The 13640-nt window shown below is 38.2% G+C and overlaps 1 protein-coding gene across 10 annotated transcripts in view; it reads left to right on the top strand.

Annotated features, from left to right (window-relative positions):
* Positions 1-13640, top strand: part of MAGI2 (membrane associated guanylate kinase, WW and PDZ domain containing 2) — a 1357470-nt gene that overhangs the window by 764008 nt on the left and 579822 nt on the right. The gene's annotated exons all lie outside the window — the stretch shown is intronic.

Here is a 13640-nt window from a genome sequence, read left to right as displayed (position 1 = left end):
ATGGAAACTGTGATTAAAAATCTTCCAACAAACAAAAGCCCAGGAGCAGATGGCTTCACAGGCAAATTCTATCAAACATTTAGAGAAGAGCTAACACTTACCCTTCTCAAAGTCTTCCAAAATATAGCAGAGGGAGGAACATTCCCAAACTAATTCTATGAGGCCACCATCACCCTGATACCAAAACCAGACAAAGATGTCACAAAGAAAGAAAACTACAGGCCAAGATCACTTATGTACATAGATGCAAAAATCCTCAACAAAATGCTAGCAAACAGAATCCAACAGTACATTAAAAGGATCATACACCATGGTCAAGCAGGGTTTATCCCAGGAATGCAAGGATTCTTCAATATATGCAAATCAATCAACGTGATACACCATATTAACAAACTGAAGGAGAAAAACCATATGATCATCTCGATTGATGCAGAAAAAGCTTTTGACAAAATTCAACACCAATTTATGATAAAAACCCTCCAGAACGTAGGCATAGAGGGAACTTACCCAAACATAATAAAGGCCATATATGACAAACCCACAGCCAACATTGTTCTCAGTGGTGAAAAACTGAAACCATTTCCTCTAAGAACAGTGAAGATAAGGTTGTGCACTCTCACCACTGTTATTCAACATAGTTTTGGAAGCTTTAGCCATGGCAATCAGAGAAGAAAAAGAATTAAAAGGAATCCAAATCTGAAAAGAAGAAGTAAAGCTATCACTGTTTGCAGATGACATGATACTATACATAGAGAATCCTAAAGATGCTACCAGAAAACTACTAGAGCTAATCAATGAATCTGGTAAAGTAGCAGGATACAAAATTAATGCACAGAAATCTCTTGCATACCTATACACTAATGATGAAAAATCTGAAAGAGAAATTAAGGAAACACTCCCATTTACCATGGCAACAAAAAGAATAAAATACCTAGGAATAAACCTACCTAAGGAGACAAAAGACCTGTATGCAGAAAAGTATAAGACACTGATGCAAGAAAATAAAGATGATACAAACAGATGGCGAGGTATACCATGTTCTTGGATTGGAAGAGTCAACATTGTGAAAATGACTCTACTACCCAAAGCAATCTACAGATTCAGTCCAATCCCTATCAAGCTACCAAAGGCATTTTTCACAGAACTAGAACAAAAATTTTCACAATTTGTATGGAAACACAAAAGACCCCGAATAGCCAAAGCAATCTTGAGAAAGAAAAACGGAGCTGGAGGAATCAGGCTCCCGGACTTCAGACTATACTACAAAGCTACAGTAATCAAGACAGAATGGTACTGGCACAAAAACAGAAATATAGATCAATGGAACAGGATAGAAAGCCCAGAGATAACCACACGCACATATGATCACCCTATCTTTGATAATGGAGGCAAGAATATACAATGGAGAAAAGACAGCCTCTTCAGTAAGTGGTGCTGGGAAAACTGGATAGCTCCATGTAAAAGAATGAAATTAGAGCACTCCCTAACACCATACAGAAAAATAAACTCAAAATGGATTAAAGACCTAAATGTAAGGCCAGATACTATAAAAGTCTTAGAGGAAAACATAGGTAGAATGCTCTATGACATAAATCACAGCAAGATCCTTTTTGGCCCACCTACTAGAGAATGGAAGTAAAAAGAAAAGAAAACAAATGGGACCTAATGAAACTTACAAGCTTCTGTGCTTCGAGGGGAACCATAAACAAGACGAAAAGACAACCCTCAGAATGGGAGAAAATATTTGCAAATGAAGCAACTGACAAAGGATTAATCTCCAGAATTTGCAAGCAGCTCATGCAGCTCACTGTTAAGAAACCAAACAACCCAATCCAAAAATGGGCAGAAGACCTCAATAGACATTTCTCTAAAGAAGATAAACAGGTTGCCAAGAAACACATGAAAGGATGCTCAACATCATTAATCATTAGAGAAATGCGAATCAAAACTACAATAAGGTATCACTTCACACTGGTCAGACTGGCCATGATCAAAAAATCTACAAGCAATAAATGCTGGAGAGGGTGTGGAGAAAAGGGAACCCTCTTGCACTGTTGGTGGGAATGTAAATTGATACAACCACTATGGAGAACAGTATGGAGGTTCCTTAAGAAACTAACAATAGAACTACCATACGACCCAGCAATCCCACTACTGGGCATATACCCTGAGAAAACCATAATTCAAAAAGAGTCATGTACCACAATGTTCATTGCAGCTCTATTTACAATAGCCAGGACATGGAAGCAACCTAAGTGTCCATCGACAGATGAATGGATAAAGAAGATGTGGCACATATATACAATGGACTATTACTCAGCCATAAGAAGAAACGAAATTGAGTTATCTGTAGTGAGGTGGATGGACCTAGAGTCTGTCATACAGAGTGAAGTAAGTCAGAAAGAGTAAAACAAATACCGTATGCTAACACGTACATATGGAAACTAAAAAAAAAATGGTTCTGAAGAACCTCGGGGCAGGACAGGAATAAAGATACAGATGTAGAGAATGGACTTGAGGACACAGGGAGGGGGAAGGGTAAGCTGGGACGAAGTGAGAGAGTGGCATGGACATATATACACTACCAAATGTAAAATAGATAGCTAGTGGGAAGCAGCTGCATAGCACAGGGAAATCAGCTTGGTGCTTTGTGTCCACCTATAGGGGTGGGTTAGGGAGGGTGGGAGGGAGACACAGAAGGGAGGAGATATGGGAATGTATGTATATGTAGAGCTGATTCACTTTGTTATAAAGCAGAAGCTAACACACCTTTGTAAAGCAATTTTTCTCCAATAAAGATGTTAAAAAAAAAAAAATCTTCTGGAGTGGAGAGGAAGGCAGCGCTGGCATTCAAGGGCACTTAGCAACTTAGTGGCTTGGCTTGGATGACTGAAACTTTAAATTACTATGCTAAGCACATCAAGTAATGCACATAGGTAATAAATTTGCTGACCCAACTATCTTCCTGCAAGTGACTTCTTCTTCTGCCTCTCCCCGAAAAGGAATAACATAATTTTAACTTGTCTTCTTTCTTTATATTGTTCATCATTGCTTTAGGGTACACAAGTGAATGTGTGTTTTATTACCCAGATCATTTTACAGTGTTTTCTGAACTGCAGTTTCATAGCAGTTTGTCAATATTATCTTTCCAAAAGGAACCAAGCAAACCGCCATGATGCATTTTTAATGGCCTCCTGGTGATAATTAAAAAGTCATTTATGAAATAATAGCCTGCTTGTTTTACCTGACTTCAGGTAACTGCACAGTTTTACTTAGATTGCATGCTCTTTCCATATTGAAAACCTACACTTAAAGTAATCAAACAATGCTGTATTTCTTTAAGTGTAATGAAACTTCAGAAAATCTAACATATGCCTACTCCAAGATGGCATCATTTGTGAAGCACTTACAGTACAATTTAGGTCACACCTGGTGTCTTTTGGCTCTTCCTCCTTCCCTGCTAGATCTCCCACCATAGAGAAAGATCAAATACTATATTCAACAAATTATTTTCATGTGGCCTCCAGGAAAATCTGCTTATCCTTATTATAGAGAAGTGGTGGTATAGGGTAGCACTATTCTGAGAGGAAATACAACATAGTGGTTAAGTGCACAGACTCTTGAGCCATATTGGCTGTGTTCAAATCCCAAATCCATCACTTATCAACTATGTACATTCTGGGCAAGTTGTTTATGCTCAATTTTTTCATCTGTGAAATGGGTATAATAGTTCATGTCTCTCATAGGAGTTAACTGGTGTAAAATGTTTGAATTATTTCCTGGCACATAATGAATGCTATTCAAGTGTGAAGTTTGATTATCATCATCATTATCATTATTGTCTTCATACTAAGATTAGAAAAATAGTTGCTTGGTGAATTTTTGAGTGTCCACTTCAAAGTACTCTTGGCCAGACTCTGTAGAATTACCAAGGAACAGCTCTGAAGTAGGTTAGGAGTTTTGGGGGAAAAAAATAGCAATTCTTTTTGGGTTAAGCACATAGCAGTTTCACTTTGAGAAATCACTGGCATGGCCTCGTGGGATGAGCCCTGCCCCAGTAGTCAGGAGGATTGGGAATTCCAACTTGTTGAATTTCCTGATGTTGGGCAAGTTATTTGTCCTTTGGCAGCATCAGTTTCTTTAATTGTAAAATGAGGATGTTGTACTAGATGAACTCTGAGGTACTTTTCACTTCCCATATCCTATTTTTTAAATCACCTGTTTGTATATAAATCAAATCACATTTTGAATGCCCTAGGAAAATTTGCCACTTAAAAGAGAACACTGATGGCTGGAAAGTGCTTTGTAATGGCAGTTCCTCCCTGTTGATTCTGGCTTGTAAATGTGGCTGTTCAAAATTCCAGTTTATTTACAGCCAGCACACCGATGTTGCTATTCCACGACTGCCTGAAGCAGGAAGTAAGATGCTCTAATAGGAGCTGGACAGTCTTGCAGCCTTGCCTTGGCTAGACATGAATACACCTGAGTGACACAAGTTGTTTGAGACCAGCTTAGTACCCTTCACTCCTGGAGTGATGCCCAGTTTCTGTCTTCCATTTGCACATATGTTATCTGTCTCTACCTCCTACTGAATCATCTCCACACCCCCACACACACACTGGCTTGTAATAACTATGCCTATTTCATGTCACCCAAGGGATTTTGAAGTTATTAATTAAATTAAATTTATTCCTTGAGGAAAACCCATACAAATACACACCAATTCATGCTTTGAAGGTAGACATTTAATTTTTCTGTGCCAAAGAAAATGAAAAGGGAAGAAATATGATAAATGGGATAACATGTTCTTCTAGATAGTTGTCATATTACAAAGATGACAGAGTGTGAGGTGGGGAGAAAAGAGGACTAACATTAAAGAAGCACCTATTCTGGGAGGCCCCTAATACTAGATGCTTCTCAGCAATGTTTTATTTCATCTCTAGAAGATTAGGATTGTATTCCCTAGTTTACTTTTTTTTTTTTTAAGTTCCACAAAGATTCCTTGCTCAGAGTCACCCACAGCCAGTAAATTCTGGATCACTGGAATGTGACATCACCAGAGCAGCTCCATTCTGTTTCCAGACAAGACACCCATCTTGTAATTTTTCAGATAAACTGCTTTGTTCATCTGCAAGCAGTATAACTAAAACCCATTTTTAATATGTAAATTTATATTTTTATAGACTAACAGGATTATAAATTCTGGACCTTTAACTTCCAAAGAGGGGTTATCATATTTGTTGGGAAAATTGCTTTGAATTTATCATATTCTTATGATTTTGAGGTTGGGGAAGATTCTTTTGTGCTACTGCCAAATATTTGCTGCCTACAATTGAAATCTAGACAAAATATGGAGAAATATATATCACACCAGCAAATAAAATGTAATCAGATGGCTAGAGCTTTACTGGTTTAATCCACTCAGGTGGATTTTAGAAATGTGCTAAATTTTCTTGCAAATGCAATCCAGAAAATACATCCATATCAGAAGCTTTTTCAAAAACAACTGAAACAGAGTTAACTGGAAATCTACAGACAGATGCTAGGTCGGAAGAACTAAATCACATTTTTAAATGAATTGCATTTAGATGGTTAAGTTGACTTAAATATAACAAGCAATTTACAAATAACACGCAGGTATAAGTCCTCTGTGATTCTTTTTTAGCTTCCCATCATTGCTCTTATTAGGCACTGGTAAAAGTTCTTAGCCAGAATACCCATTAGGATGTTTGTTTTTTTTTTTAACTTAATAACAAACGTTTGTGAGGTTGTGGAGAAATTGGAACCCTGCTCACTGCTGGTGCAGCTTCTATGGAAAAGTGTGTAGCAGTTCCACAAAAAAATTAAAAATAGAATTACCATATGGCCTAGCAATTCCACTTCTGGATATATACCAAAACAATTGGAAACAGGGACTTGAATAGGTATTTGAACACCAAGTTTTTAACAGCATTATTTACAACAGCCAAAAAGAGAAACCCAAGCATCCGCATTCAATAGAATAATGAATCAAAAATGTGTCTTATGTATACACGATGGAATATTAGTCAGCCTTTAAAAGTAGGGAAATTCTGACATATGCTACAATATGGATAAAGCTTGAAGATATTATGCTAAGTGAAATAAGTCCGTCACAAAAAGATAAATAATGTATGATTCTATTTAAATGCGGTATCTAGAAGAGTCAGATCCATATACAGAAAGTAGAATGTTAGTTGCCAGGGTCTGGGGGAGAGGAGAATGGAAAGTTAGTGTTTAATGGGTACAGAATTTCAGTTTGGGAAGATAAAAGAGTTCTGGAGTTGGATGGTAGTGATGGTTGCACAGCTGTGTGAGTAGACTTAATGTCACTGAACTGTATATTTAAAAATGATAAATTTTTCATTGTATGTATTTTGCCAAAAAAAAAAGGATGCTGGACAGAAGAGAAGAGCATAAGGGATTGTCAGCATTAGTTCAGTCTGACTTGTTGCCTAAACCAGAATTTATCTGTGTGAAAACTTTAAGCCTCATGTTCTTCATATATAAAATGTTAATCGTAGTGCCAGATTCACAGTTGTTTGAAAGGGTCAAATAAATTATTGAATGTGAGGGGGGAACAAAGGCTCTTAGCCAGAACTCCTGATGTGAGTCCACAATCTTTTCTAATTTTTCTAGTTATCACTACTCAGCCGGCCAAGTTTCTCCCCAGGTCAGTTCTGAAATGCTAATTGAATAGAATTCTTCAACTGTTCAAAGATGAGTACTTACTATGTGCCAGTGTTGGATGCCCCCTCTTGACTATAAAGCAGATCACACTATTCCCATTTTACTAATAGAGTAACAAGCCAAGAAAGACTAAGTAACTTGACCAAAGTTGTATGATTTGCTGCATTCAAACACAATTTGATGATGGAGCTAATATATGAATCTAGGTCATCTCCTTAAAATGGAAGAAAGAATAGGGTAAAGGGGACAGAAATTACCATGAATTGAGTGTCTATGATGTATTCATCTCTGATGCGGATTTCCCAGACTCACCCTTCCCTGGATCCAAATAATGTTAATGGTGTCAAAGTACATGAAATGGACTCTTGCCCACATCTGATCGTGCAAGACTGTAAAGTAACCCCACCCTGTCATTCCTCCTCTCAAAGTGTTTCTGGTGGTACTAAGGTGATGTCACACTCATGCTCACAAAACAGCCGGGTCAGCGATGTGGTAAACACAAATGTTGCTGCCGCTTCCCCTGAGTAACTCTTGTCATCACGGCCAGTGCCTTTGCTGTTTCTCTGCCAGCTGCTACACAGCACAAGCCACTAGCCAAGCCACTAGCTGCACCTACTGCACATTGCCTGCCACTGGTTGTAAATACCTCTGCTCCTTTCACCCGCCACCAACTGTGTACCTATACCGCTGCCTCTTCTTCTTCATTCTGCATTCTCAGGCAGCGACCCCTGGCAAGAAGGCCACCTTAGGTCGCTGTGCACTGCAGCTCTTCTTGTGTGCAGTCACCATTGCACTGGAGCCTTCAGATACTCAAGTGTTTTGGTGGAGGTGCTTAATTGGAAGAGAAACACCCTCTTTTTTTATTTTGGATAACCTTTTTAGATGAATACCAAAGTGAGGTTGCCTGTGTCCCAAAGTCTAACAGGGTTTTAGAGAAAGAGCCCTTCAGGTTGTATTCAGAACCCTCTGTCTCCCTTGATTACAGACATGAATCTGGGGAGGTGATGGGGCTCGCCTATGACAGATCTGAATGGCAGACAGCAAGCTATGCAAAATAATTCCTCCCCACCGACTCTGAGACCATTACTGGCTCAAGTTAGCTCTTCTCTCAGAAGGTCTTTTTCTGGAGTCCCCTTTATTCTTCACACAAATAGCCTCCTGGAGAACCTGTTTCACCATTTCATCAGACTTTTCCAAATGTAAATATTTAAATCCTAGTAGCAGGCACAGCTGAGGCCAAGCCTGGGTGTCCCACTGCACATTTTCAGTCTCACTTAACTCTTGCAAAAGCCCTGTGCTGTACATATTCTTATCTCCCTTTCATAGGTAAGGAAATTGAGTGGTGAAGGAACTTGCCATTAAACAGCTAAGCCATTAACATCAAACATTGAAACAGCTTGTTAGTGGCAGAATCAAGCTTTGAGCCAAGGTCTGGCTGATATCCAAAGACCAGATATTTTATCACCACCCTGCTTCACCTCCCAAGCTTGTGCAGTACTTATAAAGTACCAGCTCCCTGCTCCAATCACACAGCTCAGCAGCAGTATTTCTCAGGCAACGGCTATTACTACCCCTAAATTACAACTGCGTTACACCTACATCGCATTCCGTCTTCATCGCCGGTGTGTCCCCTGCTGCTCTGCACTGTGCTGATGCTGTGCAAAGAGCTTTTCAGACCTTCACAATTTTATGTGGGGAAATAATGTTTTCCTTTCTGAGTGCTGACTAACAGTCTCCTGCCCATATCCATCAGTGTAACCCACACCCCAATCCCCGCCCCGTCCTTAAGTTTGACCTCTGCTCTAACTGAAAAACCTCCATTCAAGGAGACCAAATGTCTCCCAGAACTGAACTTACTCCAAAGCTGTTAAACTGAGCTAGGACTCTCATGTTTAAATATTTTTTATTGTGATTATATTTTTTTGTGTTTTGTTCCCATCACACACTGGTTATGTAAACTTCTATCATAAAACTGTGCTTTGCGACCTCTGCTTCTTAGAAGCACTTGTGTCATTTATCCTGTAAGAACATTTGGTCTCCATGCAGAAGGTGCACTTGTCTCCATTTGGCTCCCCCTGGATTCTCCATCATGAGGACTCAATTACCATAGACGAGAAATGCAAGTGACCTTTAGGTTATCATGTCATTCTTTCCTGCCAATATATGATTGTTCTCTTCAATACTGTCCAGAATATCACTGATTCTAATTATAAGTGAATCAAGTGACAGGTCTTCATTTACAATTTCCCATGAGGGGATTAGGTTAGTACTTTCGGACCTTTTGGCTATTTCTTAAAGTATTCAGCTTGAATCTAACCTTGTATTTCATCATGCTGTTCCCTGAGTGATGTTATTTTAAAGGAGATGTGTTTTCAATTCATTGATATATTTGGGGGGAAATTTTTGTTTTTATCTATTTCTAAAAATGCTTATAGTTCTCATAATAAAGTTTCAGAGGGTAAGAGAAGCTTATCTTTACTCTGACACGACAGAGATCTGTTTCATATGTATTTTGGTACAAAGCTTTTCAGCAAGTCATCTCAAGGTGGGTTTTTAAAAATAACCCCTATTCTTTTTTCTTTTTTTTTTTTTTTTGCGGTACACGGGCCTCTCACTGTTGTGACCTCTCCTGTTGCAGAGCACAGGCTCCAGACGCACAGGCTCAGCGGCCATGGCTCACGGGCCCAGCCGCTCCGCAGCATGTGCGATCTTCCCGGACCAGGGCACGAACCCGCGTCCCCTGCATCGGCAGGCGGACTCTCAACCACTGTGCCATCAGGGAAGCCCCTATAACCCCTATTCTTTCTCTGTACTCACACTTTTAAGTTACTGACTTGAGCAGCATCTGACATTAACTTATAGTTTTCACATGTAATAAAGAACCACAGAATTTCAAGTCTGGGGAAAGGTAAGCAGCAACTAACTAACTTAGGGGCAATTTGTTGCAAACACTTTGACATAGGAAACTGAGGCTCTTAGATTTTTAAGTGACTTATTCAAGCTCTAGTGAAGTAATGGCAGAGCCATGTTCAGACTCATAGATTTTTCTAAAGTATTGTATGAAGTGGGTGGTTTTCCTCCTATTCCTTTTTCAAAATCAAACTATATCATTGGCCTCATTTTCCCCAAGGTGTCTGTATTAGCACTGTAGTTAATGTAATGCTAGCTGCTAATAATAAATATGTCCTAAAATCTCAGTAGCTTAACACAATAAAAATTTATTTCTTGCTCAAGCAACAGTCTAATGCTGGTGTTTCTGGTTAGGTAGCTCTCTTTCAAGCTACCTTAGGGCTCAGACTCCTTCCATCCTGCATCTCCACCATCTTCAGCATATGGCTCTTCATCTGGAGTTGTCTGCATTTGGCTCTCAGGGAAAAGAGAGTCACCACCGATTGCCTAGGAAGTTGTTAAGAATCAGGCCTGGAAATAGCATATATCACCCCCATCCACACTTCATTTCCAAAATATGCTTTTGCTTTTCCTTTACACCCAGGGTGCAATAGTCTCCTTCTTTTATATTGCAGAATCATTTAACAGATCCCAAGTGGAGGCTTTCTGTTCCCTAAGGAGGAGAGGTATATCTGTACCTAATGTTTGTCCACTGCATGCTCTGTTCTTCACTTTCCATTTGGTTGCTCTTAGAATCAATCCTTTCATGTCTTATGCCTGAAGACTAATTAAGCATGATTATGTACTACATTTCTAATGTCAAGCCATTTTTTAAAATCTAATTTACTTTGCTGAACTGAGCAAGAAAGCTCTGCTTCTACTACCTAATCATGTAAATATGTGGAAGGAAATTCATCACTGCATTATTTAGTTTGTAATTCTTCTCTTGAAAAATAGTTAAGCGAAAAGTTAATAGTCTAAAGAGAACTGTTCTTAAAAAGTTGCTTTTGTCTCTAGTCTTCCTACTGCTGACTTATAGTCAAAGTTCTAACCATATACTATCTATGCATATCTTTACTCTACTGGTGTTATTACATTACTGGGAAGCATGAATCTTGAAAGGGTAGGAAAGGATACTAATGACAGTGATGGTGTGTGTGTGTGTGTGTGTGTGTGTGTGTGTGTGTGTGTGTGTGTGTGTGTGTGTGTGTGTGTGTGTGTGTGTGTGTGTGTGTGTGTGTGTGTGTGTATAAAGGCCCTAACAGCACCAGGAAGAGACTCCCTTATAGATGGAGAGAGGCAGGAGTTTGTTTTTGCTTCCTCTAGTTGGAGAAGGCCAAGCATCTTAGAGGTAGTGGTTGTGGTGGTCAGTGTTCTTGTACATCTCCCACACTCAATCCCAGACTTACAGCTCTGCCTCAGGGTCTCTGAGTAGATATGTCTCCTGGCTTTCACCAAGTATTAACTATTAACTAATTTTCAACTGGTATAACCCCATCTCTCTGTGTGTTTTCTTGGGCATTTTATTGAAAAGCAGAAGTTGAAATTATGCGTAACTAGCCACACACCGTCACAATTCAAAAAGATTATAATTTAGAACTAATTTTTTTTTGGCAATAAATAAGCAATCCTATTGAAATTAACAGTGAACTGTCGTCATCTGCACTCATATTATCATTACCTTTAATGGGATGGGGAAAGAAGTGGGATGTTATTTTATCTACTCAATAGACAAGCCAGACTGAATTTTTTTATGATTTTGATGAAAAATAATTTCAGATCAAGAATGAACAGTATTCCTAAAGTTTGTCCTCATCAAATGTTTGAAAGAAATAGATAAAATCCCGCCTCTTCTGTCTTTCTGACCTGAATGCAGTATTTGTAGGCATCCGAATCTCTTTAAGATTCCTACAGAGTACTTTGAGGGTCATTTGCTGAACTAGCTTAAGTTTTTTTCTAACCAGGCTTGGCAGCTAAGGATGATCATAAAGGTGCTGGGCCATTCCCAGTACTGTATCTGGATTATGGTAAAATTTGATTTCCCGAACCCTTTCTGTGCCCAACTGGGATGAAGTGTCCTGCTTCTTATTATTAGGTCCTGACAGTCTGGCTGGATTGCATCACAGTATATTCACCAATAGGAAATAATTGTCAAATATCATTTATAGATTGTTCTGTGAGTAACATGTGACTGAACATGCAAATCATTACTTGGTTTTGAATAACCTGTTCAAGCACTGTAATGGAAGAGCCAGTAATCACTATCCCCCTTAATTTTCATTGAATCTATTTTCATCTTCTAACAACTTCATGATAATACTGCTCTGGCCTGTGAGTGATTTTTTTAAGAGGGCATGCATGTTTCTGATCTCATCATATGTTGATTTTAAATTTTAAAGTTCAAAAGGAAAGATAATTTTTCTTATTCCAAAGCTTTTGAGAAGAATCTCATTGTAAAATATACACATACCTAATCACAAATACATTCACTTACAAAAAATATATTATTTGCAAATATTTAACCCTAAATTATATTTTACAAATTATCTTGTTGAGTATGTCTATGGTAATTGCATTAGTTCATTTACTCATTTGTAAGATTAATCATATGCCAGATGTACAATATTAGATGTATTGGAGATTAGTAGATAAGTAGTTGGTTCCTACATTCAATTACCTTACAATTTAGTTGGAAACAGGCATGTAGACATTTAAAATATTCATCCATCCATCTGTCCATCAGGTCATTCATTCATACATCCAATATGTATTAAGCACCATTTTTGTGTCATTGTGTCAACTATGGGGAATAAAACTGTGAATAAGATCAGCATTGTTGCAGTCTTCAAGGAGCTTAAGATCTAGCAGAAGGTTGAATGTTATCAATACTAGACTTGGGGAAGGTTTCAGAAAGGAGTTAGCCATAGAGGTGGGACTTGATGTGTGTGAGCAGAAGCCTGCCTGTGAGACTGCAGGTGAGGATGTTCCAGGCAGTGGGACTTGAAGTGAAGACAAAAAGTTATTTGGAAAAGCCTCTAGAAAAACAAATATGTAAATATCCAACCTAAGAGATGAGGCCATTGGATCAGGAAACGAAAAGTTTCTTTGGATGCTTGGGAACATCCTTGTTTTGTTCTTGCATTTTGTCAGCCCAGAAGGATAATGCCCTGCCCCCCAGTGAGATCCAGGAACAGTGGTTAATGAACTAATTAACATTTCAAATGGAGGAATAAAAGGTGTTAACACCCTCACTACTGCAGTTCCTGAAACAGAGTGTGACAATGCCTACAATTTAGAATCTCCAGAGGAGTCCTTATGCGTCCTCTCTCTCCTTTTGCCTTTATGTCTTCCCCTCCCTACTTCACTGTGTATAAATCCTCCACCTTTTATTCTCCCTTCTCAATCCCCCCTTTGTCTCTTTTTCATTTACTCTCATTTTTATTTTTCTATTTTAAAATTTATTTTTTTCTCTTCCCACATCCATGTTCCCCATCCAGTGAACTAATATGTTCAATATATTAAGGCATTTATATTGATTTCCATTTGCTGTATGTATTATATATGTGTGTGTGTGTGTGTGTATAGTTTTTATTACGTGAAATATTTTCATCCTCATAGTTCTCTCTTTCAAAACAAATCGATTTTTTTTAAAAAAACCTTTTTCTTCTGTAAGGTCTTTCTTATGTTCTCAGGTTCCTTTTTCTTGGCATTTGTGGATTTTCAGTTTTTCATTCTTGTCTTAAATACAACCAGAAATAAAGATTAGTAATCTTTAACAGTGTATTATGACTATTCTAGGAAATTTACCTACCATCTGCCAAATTTTTCCTACTTAAAATGAAAACCAATATAATATACAAATAGAGAGAATAAAATTGAATGTCCTTTTCTTTGGTCCTTTATGTACAACGATAACTGTTTCCATCATACTAATGAACCCCAAAATAAGAATAAGACTCTCCTAAAAAATTTCGGTTTAAAAATTTTTTGAGATAAGATCTATTTTCTTTTTTTAATTAAATCTAATTCTTCTTCCAATTAAG

The sequence above is a fragment of the Pseudorca crassidens genome, chromosome 8 (assembly GCF_039906515.1).
Source record: "Pseudorca crassidens isolate mPseCra1 chromosome 8, mPseCra1.hap1, whole genome shotgun sequence".
Classification (NCBI taxonomy): Eukaryota; Metazoa; Chordata; class Mammalia; order Artiodactyla; family Delphinidae; genus Pseudorca; species Pseudorca crassidens.
Note: the sequence above shows the minus strand (reverse complement) of the source record. Positions and strands in the feature narration are given on the sequence as shown.